The sequence below is a fragment of the Ambystoma mexicanum genome, chromosome 3p (genome assembly GCF_040938575.1).
Source record: "Ambystoma mexicanum isolate Mex_15411 chromosome 3p, UKY_AmexF1_1, whole genome shotgun sequence".
NCBI classification, from domain to species: Eukaryota; Metazoa; Chordata; class Amphibia; order Caudata; family Ambystomatidae; genus Ambystoma; species Ambystoma mexicanum.
Window position 1 is genome coordinate 896,311,206 of NC_090925.1, and position 23,042 is coordinate 896,334,247.

General features: G+C 42.6%; 1 protein-coding gene across 1 annotated transcript in view; it reads left to right on the forward strand.

Moving 5' to 3' along the window:
* The window catches only part of LOC138579642 (uncharacterized), a 31,316-nt gene that overhangs the window by 6,525 nt on the left and 1,749 nt on the right, over positions 1-23,042 (forward strand). The window lies entirely within an intron of this gene.

The following is a 23,042-nucleotide window of genomic DNA, read 5'->3' on the forward strand; positions in this document are numbered from 1 at the left end:
AAGTCGCTATAGTATATTTAAGATACTATTTAACTGGTTGTAAGTTTAGACTAGTTACTGACGATTCTTCTTGAATTTGGCTAAGTTGACATCTTTCCAATGTTAGCACTCAAGGAAAAGGTACTGGTAAAATGTGATCGATACAAACACGCCACAAATGCAGAAGCCATTTTCTTAATTGATTTCAAAGTTGCAAACTCTGATTCCCAAATCAAATGGGTTTTATTGACTAATTCTGACATATTTGATCAGTCTCTAAAACTTATTTGTCACACAATGGTGTTAATTTTTCAAATCTCACTAAGGCGCATAGACTTGGTGGCCTGACAACCTTAACTGTATAAACACAAGCAAAATCCTTGAGTGGAATCCAGTAGAATATTTCACATGTACCAAATTACCAGATCTAACTTGGCAAGACTCTGTCCAACAATACTCTGCTCATGAAAATGTAACTGGAAAAATAGGTGTGCTAATTTCTGATCAATATGTAATTGAACTTTCAAATTGTTTTAAAATATTTTCACTTATATTTGTTGAAGAGTAAGTGCTTGTAATGATACTGCCGGCCTTGACCAGTTGTTCATATTATTTAATTTAGAGGTTTTTACTTCTATAACCTCTTCACAGAACACTGTACCAGCTAGTTTATATAATTGGGCGCTATACATTTATAAAGCCTTCTCCTGTACGTTTGGAGACTTAACATTGCCAGATGACCCCAACCCTCTATGTAATATATTGCCAAACACATTTTTATTATTAGTTTATCCCAACTATTTGCCTGAAAGACACAATTTTTCCATTTGATTAAATTATGATATTGTCGTCTGAACATTTACATTTTCAGCATATTGTGATGTGGGTTCTCTCTAACAGTGAATTCAATAAAAAATAAATCAATTCTTTTCTATACACCTTCACCTCATAATCATACCGTCCATCATTATTTTACCTTTACCTAAAAGAAACCATCATTTCTTTTGACAGAACCTTCTAACATGCCATGTAATATAATTTTCAGTAAAGTCACAAGCAATTAAATCACTTAGTTATCTTTAAGTATCCGCTATCACATCCATGGACCATCATTTCACCAAATAAAACATATTCTTTTAAAAAAAATCTCAAGTTTTTGCAAACCAGATTTTTCTGCCCTCATTATTAGTAGTTAGGAGATCACCATGCGATGAGGTCACCTTATATCTTGCTTGCCATTTGCTTTGGCACACCAAAAGACAAAGGTCAGTTTCAAAATTTGAAATTACCTTAAAAAAATCAACTCTATGAAAATATTCAATAGAGATTATAATATCATCCAGAATTGGTTTACTGATATCTCACCAATATATATACACAGCAGATTCTTCATTCATATTTCTACAATTTGAATGCCTTAAATCTAGGGTGTTTACAAAACTAAAAAAACACAGCAAAAAACAAAGCAGCCCCCTTATTCTGCATCATCTAAGGCCATCTTGGCATTCCAGGGTTACAGCATGAATTGTGCTACTCCAAATTATCATCCATCATATTGAAATTCACTGCAGCAGTCCAATCTCCAGCTACAAGTATTATAACTTTTGTATATTCCAATCTTAATGAAATACACCTAACTTCAATGGATTCTAAAATTATATCAAGAGTGTTTCCTGTGGTATATACAAATGTATTACAATAATAGCTGGAACATCATTTGCATGTGAACCAAGTCTTATAATTTGTATATTATTATGGCCTGGGTCTAATTGAATATGACATATATTATGAAACACCCCAACCAAATTCATTAAACCCCCCGACCCCCTCTTCTTGTCTACCCTTAATCGATGTTTCGGACAGACTCTCATAACAATAGTTTCTTCAATTACATTTCTCTACCAATAATGTTTCTGTAAACAGACATTTAAAAGATCTGTTGTCTCCTCATTCATACGTTTCCTGCCCCCAGCAATATTCCAAGTGGCTATGATCTAAGTATTGTCACCTATAACATCTTTGGTAAGTGTGTTGAAGATAAGTGGTTGTAATGCCACTGTTAGCCAGGACAAGTTGTTCATATTATTGAGTTTAGAGGTTTTTATTCCTACTGCCTCTTTACATGTTATTATTTTGGGCTTGTTCTGAAATTAATAGTTACTACCACGGTCTGAGCTTTACTCCATTGGATGTGAAATCTACAAAAGTGTTTTTTAATCCTACTTGCACTCTCCTGTACAAAGGGCAAACATTCCAAATACTGTGCAGTTATCACCTTCAATTTCAGTATCTTTTGAAGCAATTGGAGTAACTTAGATCTGTTGATAAGAAACCAGAGTTTGTTTTTATCTAATAACTAAAGTAACACAAAGAAGATCATTGCTTTGTAGTTACTATGTTCTCTGTTAACATCCTAGATGCAAGGCCCTTATACCATGTATTTTCTTACTAAATCATCAAGTGAGACATGCATGTTAGGATCCAAATGTGTTCTAACAATCTCATTTCAAAACCTACTACATGTATTACACTCCTGTTTTTTTAAATAATGTTCTCAATTATGGGCTAGGCCTTTGTTTGCTTTTCTTTTGAAAAGGAGATCCTAGTAGCCTCAGCCATTGTTTTCCATATTATTTCCATAATTGCAGTTCAACCTGTTTCACCAAAACCTTTTAAAGATGTTATAAATGTTATTTGATGGTCAGACGGATCTAACACACATTATAATAACCTAAGAATTGACAGGGAAACTTGATGTAGATTTGCAATTAAACATGCCATTAAAGGTGAATGTTCTAGTGGTGGTATTAATAAATGGGGAACAGAATCATCCAATAATGATTACATTGCCTCTTTATCTACATTTTATCACTTGTTTCTTCAAAGTCACATTTAATGGCGTTCATTTAGCAATTTGTTTCTCTAACGAAGAAGAATATGTCTTACTGGATGATAAGAACACATTATTTACTATGTCTACTCTCAAGGAAAGATTCAATCCAAGAGACTGCCTGTGCTGAGAAATTCGCCACCTCTGACAGTGTAGACATTAATATAGAGTCGTCGATCAAGTCAAACGCTGCTGATTGATCTAGGGAGATTAGCAAGTATAATGCCCCTTTATCTAAGAGATCCAACAGTTTTGACTTTAGCTCAAGAAGAGAAGTCTCCGTGCCAAATTTACGCCTGAAGCCTGATTGGTGCGCATTCAAGATAGGGTACAGATTTAGATGTTTCTGCTATCTGACCATATGCCACCTTATCTACGATGTTTAATAGAAACAGGGTGCTGGATGTCAGGTGGTAATTCAAGGGTTATCTGAGTCCCGTCCAGCTTTTTTTCAGTAATGCCGTGACCATGGTTTGTTTAAAATTCTCTGGGACATTGCCTTCGGATAAGTATGTGTAACAAAGCGACAAATGGCCTTTATAAGAGGGGGGGCAGCTTTTTATTATTAAGGACGAGCAGGAATCCCCTTTGCTTCGGGTGGGTTTTAGTTTTTCAATAGGTTTTTGTAACTCCTCCTCAGTGATAGGATGAAAGTCAAATTGAGCAGCCTTTGACTTGTTCCCGGAGGGCTTCAGCTGCCCCTAATGGCCATTAGAGGTAACTCATTCTTACGTTCCAACATCCCTGCTTTAATGCCTAATAGTTTGTTTTACATGCCATCTTGTATGTGCTGGCACCAGGTGATATCTCTTATCTCCAGTTGGTCGGGTGGAGAAGGAACTACCTCTTTTTCCTTGAGAATTTTAAAGATTTCCTTAACGTCCGATGTAGCTTTTGCTATTCTAATGTTATGGAAATTCTGCTTGGCTTCCAAGATAGCGGTTTTATAATGTTTGACTAAGGTTTTTTAAGATTGCAGTAGATCTGGCAAGGGTAAAGCTTTCCAGGAGTAAAAAGCCTTGAGTGTCACGGCTTTTAATTTTCTGAGTTCAGCCGAAAACCATGGTTGACTTTTGCTTTCAGCGTTCTTTTGTTTCTTTGGCTTTAACGGGGCTAATGTATTGGATATGCTAGCCATGCTAAGGGCTAACCCTGATGACATTGTTTGAAGCGATATGTCTAAAGGAAAGTTAATATTACTATCCAATAGAGGCATCATGTTGTCCAAAGTGAGACGTTTCAGATTCCGTGACAAGATCTAGTGTTTGGTCGAATTCCTCAATTTTACTGGAAATGGAACAAGAATTGAGAAATGTATAATATGCTTCAGCTATTGTTTAAACCACTATAATAAATCTAATTCCATCTTAAAAACAGCAATCTGATCAATTCAATTCATGAGCATTTTTACTGGTGCCAAATTTCCAAAAATGTCATACTTGCACATGCTATTACAGCAAGGCGTGTTCATACAGGTCAAGGATCTGCCTTCGAGGACACTCAACATAGCACACACTTCTTTTTAACTATATTCAAAAATCAATTAGCAACCCATCTACGTACATATTAAAACACACAACCTGCTATGATATAATAAATATAATAACCATAACACATAAAATTTTATCCTAAATGCCTCAGGACACAACCTAAACATCACAGTCGGAGTATCATTAGTATCTCTTATGAAGCTCACGAGCCTGTGATATATCTGTGCTTCACTCAACCTTTTTTTAAATGTGTATTTTAACCATTTTATTAGCATTTCGATAAACAGCAGGTCATAACACATCTTATCCATTTTCATGACAAGATCGTTAAGAGCCCACTCCATTCCTGTGAAACACTCCCTCTTTATCTCCGCCACCATTAGAAATACAAATCCCAAAGGAAACAACATCAATCTCTTCGTCTAGATCTAGCCAGTAGGTAATTATCTGTTACATATCTTTAACAGAATTATTACATATTTATGAGCGTGTGTTCTCATGCTCATATAAAGCCCCCATGTATGTGTGGCTGCATGGGACGGGATCACTCACGCTATCAGATTGGAATATCTAGTATCTAGTATGCCGTATCATCTCTCCCTAGTGTGCTTCTTCCACTGCCTAGATATCTGTGAGCGGGTGTCTTTTTTATTTTGTATTTCTATCGCTCTTTCCACCCTCCTTTCTTTTCTATGTTTCCCTGCCACTAAATATCTTGTCCAAAGAGTTCCCATATCTTCTGAGGTTCCTGTATCCCGATCTCTCATGGGAACACATTGGAGGTAGAATGCTTTCCCATAATGCCCTATCCAGTAGCTTTTTAGCCTTCCAGGTGATCAGGATGGCTTTGCGGGCTGTGAATAGTATGAAGTGCATAAGCTTCCTGACAGCTGCGTCCTCATGCCACTCATCCACTCCCAACCTGAACAGCATTAGACAAGGTGATATGGTCGGCATGGAGACCTGTAACCGCAAGATGCTGGACCATAATGATAGGATCTTGGGGCAGGTCTAGAGCAAGTGTCCCATAGTACCCAGTTGTCCACATCCCCTCCAGCATGAAGGTGTTTCCATCAGTTTCATTGCATAGAGCCTTACTGGGGTATGATGTATGCACTGTATTAATGTATACTGTATTTCCCAATTTTTCAAGTTATGTGAACTCTCCCTAATCAATGTAAAGCATGAATAGCTTTCTTCAGTGCCCAACTGCACACCAAGGTCTTCAGACTACTGGGCAGTGAGGATTGTATTTCTGCCGAATTATTCAGAATACCCAATATATGAAATGTCTTAATTTTGGAAAAGCAGGTCATATCAGTTTGTCTTACCAGTTTGGTCATACCAGTTTGGATTCACAAATCGACTGTTCCCTATCGTCTGTGTTTTCCAAAATAGTAAGTTAACTAGCGATACCAGTGCTCTATGTTGGAGACACTCGTTCTATGTGAGGCTCAATGCTGCCCTGACCTCGGAGAATGGAATCGATCAGTTCAGATTATAAATATCCATAATGTGAACATTGCGCCAGACCTCTTTCTGTTAAAGCTCAGTCTGCCTTTCTGTTGCTGTGTCTAGCAGTGCCCTGAGACTAAGCCAGGGCGGAATGCACTCAACATCGGTTTCAGGCGTTCTAATGCCCGAATGTTAGTGTATTTCCTATAATGGTATCCTTCTTTAAGCAGGTGGTATTTTTGACGGCAGTAAAGCAATTATTTTTTAGGGTGTGAATGGCTGCAGTAGGGCTCCCTCGGTTAGCCACCAGCTGTTGTCGTCCAACCTGTTGAGCCATCAATAGGAAGCTGCTTAATGTTCACAGACAAGGCGCTGATTTGTCAATTGAGAAATCTGAGGTGTGTCAAAACTTTTTTAAATTGACGCCATGTTGTTTTCGCGAAATGCACCCATTGTCCACGAACGTTGTGGTAAAAATATATAAAAAACTCAACTTTACAGTTATTTTAGAGATTAAAGACTGTCTGGGTAGGAGAGGAGTGGTAAGGACGGGATGGAATATGTCAAGAAAAGGGCAAAAATCATGTGAACATTGCTGTGATGTTCGTGAAATTAACAAATGTTCGAGGTTATTCATGCATATATATACACATTACAGGGACGGCAAAGAGCAGTTTTTGAGCGGCTTATAACTTTAGCACTGTTTGCCAAATCCACACAAAAATGTGTAAAACAATATAGAACTGACTTTGAATATTTTTACTAAGTTTGGTGTGGTTTCATCAAGAAGGGACAAAGTTGACAGAGAGCTGCAGTTCCGAGCACATGCCATATGTTTTGTCTGGCGTATTAGGTTGGTGTTAGGTCAAAAGACCTTTTTTGTAAAAACTAATATAGAAAAAAAAACAATTCAGAAAGACTTCTCCAAGACCGCATGGAGCAGTCTTTTAAAATCGAACTGTCATGCTGCTGCCCTACACGAGTGCGGGCAGGGCTGACAGTGGTCGAGGGAGACCGGGTAAGTGTGTGTTTGTGTGTGCGTTGTATGTGTGTGTAACTTTGGGTTGGGGAGAAGTGGGTGGGGAGGGAGGTGAGGGTGGTTGAGGGAAGGGGAGTTGGGGGTGAAACCCCCCAATTTTGAATACATCACAGCAGGGGGGCGGGTGGTAGGGGTCGCAGTGGTGGGGTTGGGGCGAGGGAATGTTGTTTTTTAGCTTTTTGTAGGCCAACTAAAATCAGCTGAAACAAATAAGTCTTTTCGTTAGGTGACTGACAAAAAGTGAAATTATGACAAAGAACCATTAGGTTAGCCTTTCTAGGAAAGCATTTTTGGGGTCTGAACACTAGGCACAGACAGCAAAGTGAACTATAACAGAGTTTTAGTCGCGGGAAGCCCGGCAAAGTTCAAGTAACTTTGGAGACATTTTGACAAGAAGAAAGGGCGTGGGAATGCAGTGACGTTCTTCTTCAGTTTGTAAATAAACTCTTCAACACTATCAATCTGCAAAGCAGCAAACAAGTACGACCTAAGCCAAAAGTAGCAAGAAGCCTTTCCTTGTATGATATTTTTATGAGAGTAAAAAGAATTTAGAGGCTCACTTAGGATTCTTTTTACAGAGTAGAGTGAACCGGACACTTAGCAGTGGCAAGTTTCAGCAGTTGGACCCTAGTTCTTTGGGGAACCTGAACTATTTTCTTCCTCGCTGTAATTCCAAGATTTCCTCTGGGCTGCGAGCAGAGGAACCTCAGGTAAAAACATATCTAGTTAAGAAGTGGTTACAACCTGTTGTGTCTAATTATTTTCCACATTTTCTTTATTGCCCTGGCAGACCTTTTACAGAGCAGAAGTTAGGAGCCTGATACCTTTTTATTTGATCTGCTTCCCCTTTCTTTATGGTGTGTTACAGGCTCAGCTGTAAACATACTTAGTTGACTGTGACAAGCCCTCATGGGGTCTGTGGGGTTCAGTAACGTTTGTGAACTGCTCAAGATCTTCATTATAACACATGGTTGGTTCACTATTGATAAGGGTCTGTATGACTCACATTGATTTTGTGGCTTCCCTGGTTTAAGGACTGTTACTATCAATGATTCACTCATACTTAATGTGAGCACCCACTTCTCCAGGGCTGAGTTACACCTCCTGCAGCTTCGGCGCAATCTGTTGACTGTACTCTTTATAGAATTCTGCCAGGAGTTAATCTCCTCTCTGTGCTTGCCCTCTTTTAATGATGATATTACCGCCCTAACCTTTCCCTCCGTCATCGGGGCCTTTAACAGGTCAGCTTGTTCCTGGGGCAAATGGGGTATCTTAATTTGTGGCAGCGTAAGTTCTATTTTTGAAGAATTACCCACATCAGAGTCCTTGTAAATAGTTCCGTGATATCCATAATGATTTGATTAATCTCCTTTGGGATCGCCATAATTCCCCCCATTCAGTGTTGACCACACAGTACATTGCTCTGGGATACAACCATTCAAGTAGCCCACCTCTCTTAAACCCATGTTGGTGAATCCCCTTCCTATGTATTGTGTTGTCATATTTTCCTAGCCGTTTCCACGCACTGACACATCATTGTCTGAGAATCAGCAATTGGTGATCGATCTCATTGCCCCCTTCTTGTGAACTCTCCAAGCCTTTATCTCCGTCTCAATGCCATCTAGCTCCCAAACAAGAGCCCTCCAGACTCCCCCAGCCTTAGCTATCACTTCCCCCCTCATCACTACCTTAGACATCTTCCATAAGACTTCCACACTGTCCACGCTCCACTCATTTATCTCAAAGAATTCAGCAATTGTATCCACCATGTGATCTGGGAACCCGTCATCTTCCAATGTCACAGCACTCAATTACTCTGCAAGTAATGAGCAACTGAGAGTGGTCTGACTGAGACATGCGTAGATATTTTGCATTGACAAACTGATGGGCGTGTTCACGAACCGTGATTAAATCATCTATGCAGGTATATAACGCGTGTGAGGAGGTGTGATATGAATAAACTCTGTTTCCATCATTTTGTAGTCTCCATATCTCAACCAGATCAAGATCCACCAGCATTTTACCCAGGATTCTGGCGGGCCGTGATTGCATACGTGTTTATCATCCGAAGTACAATTAAAATCTCCCCCCATATCCACACAGCATCCCTATATGTGGACAACAGAGTTCATAGGGACTGAACAAAACAGAGGCGTCATGATTAGGAGCATATGTACTAATAAGGCATACTTCCCTGTGTTCCACATATCCATGCACGATCACCATTCAGCCTTCCTGATCTGTACGTACCTCCTAAAGTTATAGAGGCACTGAGGCAGCCACCCATATTATCACCCCTCTAGAGTATGTGGAATAAGTAGCTCCATATCCCATTCCACCCCAACTGCCCAGCAAAGCAGTCTGTCTAATAGCTGTTACATATGCTTCTGGAGTATAGCTATCTCCACCCGTTTCCTCTGTAAATAGGTTCTTAATCTGTTGCGCTTTAAGTAGCCGTTAGGCCCTCTAACGGTCCATGTCACTACATTTATAACATTTGCCATTTGGTAATCTCTCCTCACATCCTTCTTCTAATTTGAGCCTCCCATCACCCAGTCTATGACACTTCTCTATCCTGTAGAATCCCAATGTGTGCAGCTGCTCACAAATATTCCTAGATTCCCCTGTTAAAAGGAGCTCAACCTCAGTTTCCGAAACCTGTGTGTGCATGTGGACCCATGTACGCAAGCAACCGTAACACAAAAACCAGACTATAACAACAAAACCTAAGCTCAACAGTAGCCTGCTATTCGAGCCTATACACCCACTCCTTTGTGCCCAAGCCATGAGCATGGGTAGGTGTAGTGGTACCCCATATTGTGTACACTGATATGTAATAAATGCCCCGCTGGGGGTGAATAAACATAACATGCATAAAGAAAAGCAAAGTCTCAATATTAACATGTTCATTGGGTGTGCCGAGCAAACGGCCAGACTAGCCACTTTCTCCCCATGCACATAGTGTCTTTCTAGGGATATCAGCGAATCCATTCGCCAGAACGCAGATCTGACCCTCACCAGTAGTCAGCTACATTTTCTCCCGCATCAACGCTCGACCGTCTGGCTGTCCTTCCTTGGCACATCCTATTCATATCCATCCAATGCTGTACCTCTGCGGGTCTTCAATGAAGTTAGATTCAGTTTAGCAGGATATACCAGCATATTCTTTAGACACTGCTGATGCAGCCTTTCCTTGGCAGGCACAAACATATTTCTCCTCTGTCCTACCTGAATCATGTAATCTGGGTAGATAGCAAGGGTAGAGGACGTTTTGCGTTTGACGCATCCATCTCGGGAGAATGCCAAAATCCTTTCCCTGTCTTTGAAGTTCATTATTTTCACTACTGATGGCCTCATAAGGGGCTGCCAGAGGAGGGGGTATTCTTGGTTAAAGAATTATGTGCCCTCTCCACTGTAAATCCCTGCATCAATAGCCCAGGGCCAATTTCTTGTAACGGTAGAATCTCTGCACAGTTAGTGGGTTTGTGGCCCTGCGCGCCTTCCGGAAGGCCCTGAATCCTAATGTTATTACTTCTAGCTCTACCCTCTGCGTCTTCTGCGCTGTGTTCCAGAATTTTCACTTTTATAGTCAGATGCTGCAGCACTGTTTGCAATTCTTTGTCAGTGTGGCCAATCTCTGACATGTCATTCTGTGCCGTATATACTCGATCTGATAATGCTCGTACATCTTGACAGAGCAGGTTCACATCTACCTTCATCTCTTCTATCTTGGACACCACCGACATACTCAGCGACAGTATGGCCTCAATTATCTTGTCATCTCCCGCTCTTTTAGGAGGTGTGCAACCTCCTTGTGTGACTTCATCACCAGGGTCCCTTCAGCCTTTGTCACATTGCACTGGGTGAAATACTGCATTTTGATTTGCCTGGCCCCGCCCTGAGACCTGGGATCTGGCATGTGGCCCAGTGCAACACACCCCTAATGGTCACAGTGCATGTGTTCCAATCCTGTCGATGATGAGCTCTCTTCTCATCTTTCAATCACTATAGTAGTGCAGTATAACTACTGCATTCATGATCCTGTGGTAATTGGCGATCACAGTCTTCACTCAAATTGATGTTCTATGGTACTTGCCCTCAGTGTCTTTCTCTCAACACAATACGATCTGCCGAGAGCTCTGAAAAACAGGTCCTCACACCATGCTGGCTAGCTCCCCCCCATAAGGTTGTTTATTCTTAACCAAAAAAACAAAACGCCTAGCTGTCTCTACTGCTAAGAGGGCTTTCCACCAGGTAAGATGGTCGTTCCATCCCCGTCTCCAGTTTGGGTATGCCAACTTTCCCGGCGTTGTGGTGTCTCTGCTTCCTCGCTGTCTCTCACCACGCTACCGCTGGTGAGAGACAAAAGGTTCCCCCTCTCTTTATTCTCGCTGCTGTACTTCAAAGGGACATGTTGCTTTACATCAGTTGCTGAGTTCAACTGGACTCCAGCATTACCTTGAGCCAATGGTAGAAAAGCATTGTCAGTATTTTCTGAGTGCTATACAGATGTAACATCAGTCTCTTCGATTCCATATATGCAGACAGGGTATTATTTAAAGGTAGTTCCTTATAGGAATGGGAGACCTCGTCCCACAGAGGGAAGTGACTCCCAGTGAGGTCCCTCTTTCTCTGACCCATAGGGAGTGTCTAACTTAGCTAACTCTCCTCCCTAGCCTCAAAGGGAGCGGCTCCCTCCTAGAAAGAAAGGACGAATTGCCCAGATTAGTCACAGCACACAGGGAAAGCAAATAAAGTAACCCCTTCTCAGTTACTTTGTGACAACTTAGCATCTTTTTTGTAAGGCAACTCATCAGTTTACGTGATGCAATTGCAGCAGAGCAAAGGACGTATGAATCTTCCAGCAACAGCCTTAGCGTGATCCTCTTGTGGCTTTACTTCTTTGAAATTCTTATTCTGCCATGACGTAGCGAGGAGAGTACAGGATCTTAAATTGGCCACCTCCCTACAGGATCCTTTTCCAACTAGATTTCTAAAAGACAACATTGTCTAGGATCTTTCCATTTTAACCAATATCGGTCTGCAGAGTTATAAGCCAGTTGAAAGAAGCTGCAGTTAGAACCTCTTTTGAAAGAAGCAAAGTTATACTCCATTATACCTCATAATGCCTTATAATATTAGAACCACCTCTAACCTCCTTTTAGGAAGTCACCTTTTGGAAGGGGATGTTACAGCACAATTGACTTTCAGACTGCATTTTGTTTGCAGTGGAGCCCTAAGCAGCAATCTTACTTAACAAGAAACATTATAAGACTTAAGGAACAGAGGGATACCAGCCGACCTAATACTCTTAGATGTGTCTGCAACATTTGATAACGTAGATCATGGTATCTTAATCCATTAGCTGGAAAACGTTATAAAAAATCAAGGTCTGACCCTGTCCTGAATTTAATATTTACGGAAAGACGGCAGCTAGAGAGTGCACCTGGGTTATTTCACTTCTCCCAATGGCCTGATCCCCTGTGGCGTACCGCAGGGTACTTCTTTGTCTCCTCTATTATTTAACATTTCTATGTATCCACTAGCATAATAGGTGGAGAGTTTTGGTTTTAAATGTCACTGTATGCTGATGGCGCCCAGTTTTGTTATCACGTTGTTTCAAAGACAGAAATTACTTTGAAGTAATTAACTTCAAGGTGATTACTTCGATTTACTTATATGTAGTTGTGGGTAAAAGGGTAAAAAGGGGTGGGAGGGTTTTGAGGTAGGGGTGGTAGTGAAGGGAAAAGGGGAAGACCCAACACATTTTCAAAAAAACTTCAAAGTACTATTTCGATGTAATCACTTTGAAGTAAATTACCATGTAGTAATTTTGTTCTGTGAAATAACATGGGACCCCAGTTTCTGGTAGATCTCCCTGATGGATTGATGATGCGCCAAAGATTGAGGAATGTATTAGTGTGGTGCAGCATTGGATGCAGAACAACTGTTTACCATTAAATGGTGATGAGCCAGAGGTTCTGCTTCTGGCCTGCCCCTCTGGTACATCTCTTACCTTTCAATGGCCTAGTCATGTTGTTGGAGATAGTCAGAAATCTGGTTGTTTTGTTGGACAGACACGTATAATCTGGTAAATGGTAAATATTTTAATATTCTGGAGCAAGCTGTAGCTCTCTCCCGACGTAAATACTGTATGTCTCTTGACCTTGGCACTACCAGGAATCCCTGAACAAATTTCAGGCGAGTAAAAACCAAGCAATACAAGTGGTGACCCAGTTCAAGAAGTATGACCATATCACTAACGCTAGCATAGATGGGCTAGTTTAGGGTAGAGGGCCAAATTCATGCCCGGGTCTTGCATTAGATCTGGACATTTCTTAATAGAATTGTCCCTGAATATCTCTTCAAAATGGCAAGACGTTATGTTCCAACTCTGACACTCTATTCTAGTGCTAAGCATTTGCTTTTACTAGGCAAAATATATACTGCTCCCTCTGGTGGAAAATTACATGTAATGGGATGCTGTCTCTGGAATGCAGTACCCATCTTCATTAGAAAGCGTGCCACTATGCAGATTTTTAAGTAGACTAAATCATCATTTATTTACATTGCAAGTTCCTTACTTTAAACTTTGTGTAATTTGATGGGGAATTTCCAGGAAATTTACATTTTAATTTTTTGATTGTGTTTCTGTATTCTCTATTCTATTTGTTGAGTGTGTTTTCCTTTTGTATAGGGCCTTGGAACGGATTATGCTGGTGATTTGTTTGCACTTAACACATGTTTTTACTACTACCAGATATCAGGAACAGCCAGTATTGTCAGTGCTACTACAAAAGAAATATGATAATATGAATCATTCTCGAGTGCGTTATATAAATACTTGACCCTTTGCAGTCAGAAAACGATGGGCCTGATTCACAATATCATTTTATAATGGGGCAATCCTATAGGAAAATGATCTGTGAATCAGGCCCTAAATGAGAAAATGGGTTATTGTACATTTTCAGAGCTTGAAGAAAATGTTTTAACAATACACAACTATTTGGCATAACAATTGGGCCCAGTTTGTCAAATGGGAGAGGACCGCTAGCAGTGATAACTTAAACAGCTGAGGTGATCTTTAGATGCAGTGAAGGTTACTGAATACTGAGGACATATTTCCAATAAATCATAGGATGACCTTCTCACCCTCCCAGAAGGAAATCTTTGAGTGAGGCCTGAGAGATAGAATGTCTGCAATAGAGGGTATGTCCCTGTACCAAAATTCATGGTGCCTACTTAAAGGGAATGTCTTTACTGTAGAGTTTCTGGGTATACTTATAGGAAAGCTTCAGGCCTCTCAGCACTAACTAAATGCCACAGTGCCCATGCCCTCATATTCCAAGCAAGTCTTCTGCTTGTTACAAGGAGGGAGTCTTTGGTCCTGCTCTTTCCAAAGTGAAATCGCAGTTAAGCCCAACCACCACGACAAGGTAACTCCCGAGGTTGGGGAATAAAGACAGTACGCCTGTTTGTTTCAACAAGGATCACTTTATTTGTTTGTCATTCCCAATGCATTTGTATACATCTGTAAACAAAGACTGCTACTTACATGCAATGTAGATTACTTCTGATTCAACAGATTTCAGGCACTTAGCTTATTGGTCAAGAATAGAGTCTCTTGCTCACCTGGTCGACAATGAAGTTTAATAGGCATGTGACTTTGCCAGTCTCCAACTATATCGCCAGACTCACTTTCATCACTTCCCTGACACTGACATGGAGAGACAGACCACAACCACATATGAAAAAGCAGTACCTATTCATTATGAAGAAGAACCTACCCAACTCACTTCCTACAGCCGGCACAGTATGCACTCATGTATGTCCTCTCTGATACCTGTAGGAAGTGAGTACTACATTTTCATTTTTGATATACTGTTGTTGAATCAAATGTCAAGAGGGTCTAATGATGTGTAACTGGCCACAGCTACTTAATGTTTGATTTTGGAATGTGTACTGCACTAAAATAAACAAGTTTGTATGAATCTTGTTAATAATTGGTTAAAATGTGCTGGTTTGATCAATGGTAAATGGCAGCAAGTACTAAGCTGCATGTGCATGTGTGTTGGTTGCGTCTTAATTGATGTGAGTGATGTGTCTGCATAGTGCAAGACTTACTTTATTCCTTGTTGCAAGTTTAATTTCTTCTATGAAGGGTGTAATTTGGGGTAGTTGTACTGGTGCGTTTGCTGAGAAGGTGACAGCAGTATTGTTAATGAATGGTGAAGTGCTGTGTTGTAGTATTTGAATATTTTGGTTGGGTTTGGTGCTTGCACAGTTGCTTGTACCTTTTGTTATTTATTTTAGGCTGCATTGTTTTTACAGCGTAGAATGATATAGCATGAGCATTATCCAACACTTGATTGTTTGGTAACAGAACAGATAAATAACTAACAACACATCCTTAAAGTCTTGCTGAGGACGGAGGAGGAGGGCGAGACTGGATAGAAGGGGGGGCGAAGGGGATTGAGGCAGGCGTTTACAGTTCGACTGTGGGATGGGAGGGTGCTATGTCTCTGTGGCCGTGGACCTTTGGTCATCGGCGTTGGCTCTCTCCGGGGGGTAGTGGGGTAGGCGGCCGTTTACTAGAGTCTTTCCTGCCAGGTTCCGCTGGCGCTAGGTTGCGTCTTGCTCTTCCGGCCTCCTCTTTAGTTTTGCTTGTTCATCCATCGGAGAGTGGGAGGTTGTCTAGCCAGCCCTGGGTATTGTTGGGTGTAGTCTAGGAACGGGACCCAGGTTTGATAAAAATTTGTCTCTGTTCCCATACAGAAGGGCTGTAATTTTCTTGGCGGCTATTATGTCCCAACACTTCGACCACCACATCTGGATTGCCGGCCCTTCAGGGTTTTTCCAGAACCTGGCTATTGAAATTTTTGCGGCTGTTAGTAGGCGAGCGCATAGTTCAGCTCTGCGGCCTGTCAGGGGAAATTGGCCTTCGCCCCTTGCTCCCAGTAGGACAATTCCTGCGTCCCATGGGATTGTGAGGCTGGTGATCACTTTCACCTGATCTAGCACAGAGTTCCAAAATTGGGTGGCCTTGGGGCATGTCCATAGTAGGTGGTACAGCGTGCGTTTGTCTGGACATTCCCTCCAGCAAAGCGGAGGTATCATGGGGTTACACTTGTTGAGCATTTCTGGGGATCGATACCACCTGTAACATACCTTAAATGCCCCCTCTTTGTTGGTTATACATTTGGAGCTTCTCTGCACTCTAGCCCAGATGTGACCCTACACTTCTGGTTCAATAACCCTACCTATATCTTTTTCCCACTTTTGCATGTAGGCTTCCTTGTAGGATGGGTCGGTTCCGTCCAGAAGCTTGTAGAGGGTTGATATTCTCCCCTTGGGGGGAGTCGCTGTAAGGGTTCGCTCTAGGGCTGTGAGTTCTCTGCTTCCGAGTTTTTTCATTACGTTGCTTGAGAGCCAGTGCTTAAGCTGTGCGTATCTAAATCTCTCCATCTCAGGAACTTTGAATATCGCCTTGCAAACCTCGAAGTCCAGGGGGATTCCGTTCTTGAAGAAGTCCTGGACCTTCTCCAGCCCTCCTTCTTTCCATCTGTGAAAGTTACTTGGGCAGGTACCTGGAGAGAAGTCTGGGTTATTCCAGATGGGGGTGAGTGGACCAGTCGTGCTTCCGCATTTCCACAGGCGCGCCGGCTTGCTCCAGCTCAGAACCGTGTTTTCCGTCGCTGAGCGGGGATTCGTGACTGTGGGGTCACTGGTCCTCTTCCTATGTGGCAGTGAGTCTATTGGGATCGGGCTCCAGGCTTCCTCCAGCTCCAGCCAGCGGGGTTTCTGGGTGACGGTGTTCCAGGCGAACGCTTGTGAGAGTTGTGATGCAAGGATGTATCTTGCTGCATCTGGGTCCCCGAGGCCTCCCACTGCCTGTCCTCAAAGCATGACCCTCCTCGAAATTAGTGGCTTCTTTCCTTCCTGTATGTATTTCATGATGTTCTTTTGCACCTCCTGTACCGCTTTTTTAGGGATAGCTACTGGTAAGGCTGAGCAGTGGTAGAGCAATCTAGGGATCAAGTTCATTTTCAAGGCTGTGATCCTCCAAAAACCATGAGGCCTCCTGTTTCCACCAGTGAATCAGGTCACTTTTGAGTTCTTTAAACAGTGAGGGGAGGTTTGCTTTGTATGTTCTTTCCGGTTTGTTTGGTAGCCTGACCCGCAGGTAGTTCAGTTGCCCTTTCGCCGAAGGTATTGGATAGTCGCTTTCCAGCTCTCTTGTGAGGTTTCGTGGCAGGTTGATACTCATGGCTGTGGACTTTGAGAGATTTACCTGAAATCCTGAAGCCTCCCGGAATTCGTTCAGTTCTGACCACAGTACTTTCATGGACTCTTTGGGTTGGGATATCGTTAACAGGACGTCGTCGGCGTATGTTGTGCTGGATTTATGCTTGGTTCAAAATTGCGCGGGTGCACAATGCATTTTGGGAGCGCTCAGAGCCATGTTGAATATTTACTTCACTTCGCAGTGAAAGGCTGCACACATTTTGCTGAAGTATTAGATTCACAGTGCTGAGACAAACATGCTTTTTCAAATTCAAACTTGATATGCAGTCAAGGTCATTTCTGCTGGGAAAGCTAACGTTGTTATGGCTTGCTACTGTTCTCCGTGGAGCTTGTTTTTAGAGCAGGGAGGCCCTGCGTTCCTTGGGGGGAGCTCTCAATTTACCCAGCTGGCAACTGACGGCTGTTCCTCAACTGTGCAGGTGCAATTCCAGAAGGTTCTAGAATTAACTCCCCTTTTGTGGAGTTCCTATATATGCGGAAACCCGGAGGGGGTCGGGTGAGACTTCAGCCAGAGAAGGATGCCCCGTCTGGCCTTCCTGTGAGCTGTGGTACTCTCGGCCTGGCTGTCCCTGGAGTCTTCCAGCCGCTTCTGGACGAGATGAGGACTTCAATTACGCTCACGGTGATGTATTTCCTTTTGATTTCTTTATTTCTTCTGTGAACTAGGTCCATGTTATTTGTATGAGTGATTTCTATGTATTTGTAAGCTTTGAATAAATAGCCGTAAAGAGCTGATTTATCTTCTAAGAGTGCGTGGTTGTGAGTTATTGTGTCTGTCTGTTTTTTGTGGTTCAAAGTACTTGCTCCATTATTGCATTGATGATTTATGGTTGTTTCGTGCACTTTTCGGGGGAGAGCAGTACATTTTTGGCATCACGAACAGGATGTACGTGATGAGTTGTTCCGTGCATTCAAAAATCTGTTGAAATGTAGATAAGATTTGGTTGTTGTGTAAGTGACATTTTTTTTTTTGCTCTTTGGTAACTGTTTGAGTGTCTGTGGGAGTGATTGCAGTGTGGAGAAGAAAATATATAGGTTCAACGAGGCTTTGTTTTGCTTGCGATAATGAGTAGTTTGTTCAAGAAGAAGAGCGTTACCGCTGGCGGTGACTGTTCTGATGTTGTTATTCCAGGTTGGACTAAGAGTCTGTATGATAAGTTGGCTCAAGCGTGGGCATGTGGGGCCGGTTTAAGTGAAACTTGTGATCAAGGATTGGGAGATGCCGATCCGACTGATGTAATTGCATGCTTGCAACAAGTTCCAGTAGAACGTGGTAAAGAATGCGCGGCATTAGGTAGGCGAGGTTGGATTCTTTTGTATGCTTATAGGAAAATAGATCAGAAGCAAATGGATATGAAAGCTGAGGTTTTGAGATTAGAGAGAGAACTAGCTGCAGAACGGCAGACTGCGTTAATACAGCAGATTCAAATGAAATTGTTTAAAGATAAGGCCGACAAATATCAGGCGGTGGCGAGAGGGCAGCAGTCAGAGTAGCGCGATATAAGTATAGGAAAAGACGGGGAGGGGTTAACAAAAGAAACGTGGCAACTGTAATCGCTACCGCTGGTGTAGACTGGGATACGGATAAATGGGATGGTGATATTTTTGATTCGACCAGTCTAGAAAGTAGTTCTGCAGAAGAGTCTGACCCCAAACCAGAGGTGAAACAGAAACCAGTGGCAGCGAAGCCTGTTAGAAGGCAGCGAGCCGGACCACACCTGCAGAATCCGGCTGGCGGAATGGTGGATTTAACCACGCTGGAGGATTACACACAACAGGAGGTTGGGGAAATTATTACCCGTTTGAGGCAAAAATCAGGGCAAGCTTTATTGACATGGATGGTGAGATTGCTAGATGGGGGTGCTGCAGGGTTGTTGGTAGATTCTACTGATTCACCGCGTTTTTTTACTCCTGTCAATTGACACCAATGTACAGGAGGTCTTAAGAGCAGGACCGTCCTCTGATGCTAATGGTCAAGATACGCAGGTGTCTTTGTTGCACTTGGTAGCCCAAGCATGTAACCGTAAATACCCTATTACCACAGATTGGCCCAGTGAAGAAATGAAGTGGTATACGTTGAGAGAAGCAATTAAAAAAGTCAGAGAGCATGCTATGAAAGAGGCGATTCACATAGATGCTCCTGATCACATGGGAGCCGTGCCGCTCTCAGTTTCAACATGAAACATGGTGATTAAATTTGCGCCACCTGCATACAAAAGTATCATTATGACTTTGCTCGTAGGCATGACGGGCAAGGCTACGGATGAGGTAGCAGATGCCATTCGGCAACTTGCAGATTTAGGAGAGTGGGATAAGAGCGAGAACAAGCCACAGGAGAGAGAGGGGCGCAGTGAGAGAAGAACTGAAGGCAGGCGGCAAGATAGCAGAGACTCCCGAGTGTCTCGAAAAGACATGTTTTTGGCTTTGTTAAAAGATGGTGTGCCACACAAACAAATTGATGGCATTGAAACCAGAGTAATGTATGAATTATACAAAAAACGAGGACTTGGAGCCAAAGAACGGTATAAACAGGTTAAGAAACAAGTAGTCACCATGACAAAGGGGGACGCCTCACCTTCTGCTCCCCCTGCAGAAGAACAAGATGAAGGGTCTATGGGGACACCTTCCCTGTACCAGCCGACATATGCTGAATTGAGAAAGGTGGTGAGTGCGAGGCTAGAGGCAGAGACGAGTCACACTCATTCGAAGTTTGACTAGGGCTTCGGCCAAGCTCCGGCAGCATCTGCCCGCATAAAAGTGGATAGGCGGCCTCATGTTGATGTTAAGATTTTTTGGGGGCCAGGAAACACACAAGGGGTACGAGCATTGATAGACACCGGGGCGGAGGCCTCTTTGATTCATGGTAATCCGACACGATTTAAAGGCAAACAGTGTACGATTACAGGTTTAGGGGGAAAGGAGACCCCCGCAGTGCAAACGAGAGTGGAGATGAAAATAGGCAATTTAAAGAGGCAGAAATACCAAGTGTTTATTGTCCCGATACCTGAATATATAATTGGCTTTGACATTTTGGAAGGGCTAACCTTGGGAATTGGCAGTAAAACATACCAGTTTGGGGTGAGTGCATTAATTTGTACACCCATTACTGTAGGCAAATTGAAGATGCCCCCAGTGCAAGTGCCCATAGCGACTAAGCGGGTAGCTATGAAACAATACTGCATTCCTGGGGGGCACAAGGAAATCTCAGACACCATCAAAGAGTACGTGGAGGCGGGTGTATTACGCCCTATTACCACATCATGGAACAATCCGCTCTGGCCCATTAAAAAGGGGGATGGGTCGTGGAGGATGACAGTGGATTACAGGGAGTTGAATAAACACACTCCTCCCTTAGTGCCCGCAGTCCCAGATGCTATTACTTTGATTGAAAATGTCCAAAAGTTTGAGGGGACTTGGTATGCAATGATCGATTTAGCTAATGCATTTTTCTCCATGCCAATTGCTGATGAGTGTCAAGAACAGTTTGCATTTTCATGGGGTGGACGTCAGTACACTTTCACGAGAATACCCATGGGGTACATGCACAGTCCGACTATCTGTCACGGGCTAGTGGCAGAGCACTTAGACAAGATACCGTGTAAACCTGAGATACAAATCTCTCATTACATTGATGATATTTTGATCCAGGGCAAGGATGAGCATAGCGTGCAAAGTCAGCTAGATGTCCTTATAGAAGGATTGAATAAGGAAGGGTGGGAGATTAATCCGAGTAAAATTGAAGGCCCAGCTGAAACAGTGATATTCTTAGGGATTCAGTGGCATCATGGGCATCGAGAAATGGTGCCAAAAGCACGACAGAAAATACTTGAATTCACCACTCCAACAAGCAAAAAGCAAGCTCAGCAGTTTATATGACTGTTTGGCTTTTGGAGACAGCACATTCCGCATTTAGGGCAGATCTTGGCCCCCTCTACAAAGTGACACGTAAGAAATATGAGTTTCAGTGGGGGGAAGAGCAGCAGAGAGCCTTTGAGATGGCGAAAGACACTGTGCAGCAGGTGCTTGATTTATGGCCCTTGAAGGAAGGCGAAGTGGAATTAAATGTGTCTGTGCAAGACAATTATGCTAACTGGAGTGTGTGGCAGAAACAAGACAGGAAACGTGTGCCATTAGGATTTTGGAGTCGTAAGTTGCCCGATGCTGGTAACTCATATACTCCGTTTGAAAAGCAATTGCTGGCATGTTATTGGGCTCTTGGTGATACCGAACAAAAGACCTTAGGTCATGATGTATTCATGAGACCTGAAATACCAATCATGCAGTGGGTACTGAGCTCTCCTAAAACGCATCGTATAGGACATGCTCAAGAAGCCAGCATAATTAAGTGGAAATGGTATATTCAAGACAGAGCCAAATCAGGAAAGGGTGAAGTGGCTAAATTACATGAGCAAGTAGCCAACATATCGCCCTCAGATTACATACCACCGGAGGTGCCTGAAAAACGTGAGTCTCCCGTGAAATGGGGAGTCCCTTACAGGGATTTGACCGTGGAACAAACAGAGCATGCTTGGTTCACGGATGGTTCAGCTCGATATGTGGGAACTGAGCGGTACTGGAAAGCAGTGTCGTACAATCCCAAAACAAAAAAGATGTTGACAACGACAGGGAAAGGAAACAGCAGTCAGTTCGCAGAACTTTACGCAGTTTACCAAGCATTGAAACAAGAGACCCCTGGTCAATGCCATGTGTACACAGATTCATGGTCAGTGGCGAATGGATTGGCAGTGTGGTTGCCGACTTGGCAAAAGAATGGATGGAAGATTCATTCAAAAGAGTTGGGGGGAAAAGAACTGTGGCAAGATATTGCAGAAATGTTGTTGCAAAGTGAAGTCACTGTATATCATGTGGACGCGCATTGTGCCACAGATTCATTAGAACGTTGGTTTAATTCTGTTGCAGACGAACACACCAAGATTGCGACAATGGATGCAGAGGCTCAGGAAGACGATATGGAGGGTTTGGCCAAATGGGCCCATCAGAAAAGTGGGCACCTTGGAGAAAAGGCTACTATCAGGTGGGCACAAGCTCGAGGCATCAGTCTTCCGTTAGAACTAGTGAAAACAATCATTTTGCAGTGTCCCGTGTGCCAACACCAATTGCATAGACCTATACCTCAGATTGTTCGAGGTACATTGAGAAGAGGAAAATTACCAGGTCAAATTTGGCAGATTGATTATATCGGTCCTATGCCAAACAGCAGAGGTTGTCAGTATGCATGCACTATTGTAGATATATACTTGGGATATTTGATGGTTTTGCCGTGAAAACGTGCAACCCAATTGAATACCATCAGGTTGTTAGATCAGATCATATTACATTATGCAGTGCCTTTGCAGATTCAAAGTGACAATGGGTCACATTTCAAAGGCAAACTAATCCAGGAGTTTTGTCAGGAAAAGAGCATTGAGTGGATATATCACATTCCATACCACTCAGCTGCAGCAGGGCTAATTGAACGAATGAATGCGTTACTGAAAGAACAGTTGCGCAAATCTGGAGACGGCAGTTTGGCAGGCTGGCGTGATCGTGTGTTTGATGCGGTGCAAGTGCTGAACAATAGGCCTGTGTATGAACATGAAACTCCTTTGATGCGATTAATGACTCCTAACTTACAGGTTCAACCCAATTCAGTTAGAGAAACATTGTTATACTGGGAAATTACACCAGGTTCCTTAGCTCCTATCGAGCAACTCCAGAGTCAGCAGGGGCAGACTTGCATTCTAACGAAGAAATAAGATTAGATTCAAGAGGAATAGTTGTTATTGAAACAGGGATTGGAGTACAGATTCCCCCAGAGCATATGGGATGGATTGCCCCTAGATCTGGCCTAGCATTGAAGGGTGTTCAAGTGTTGGGAGGGGTA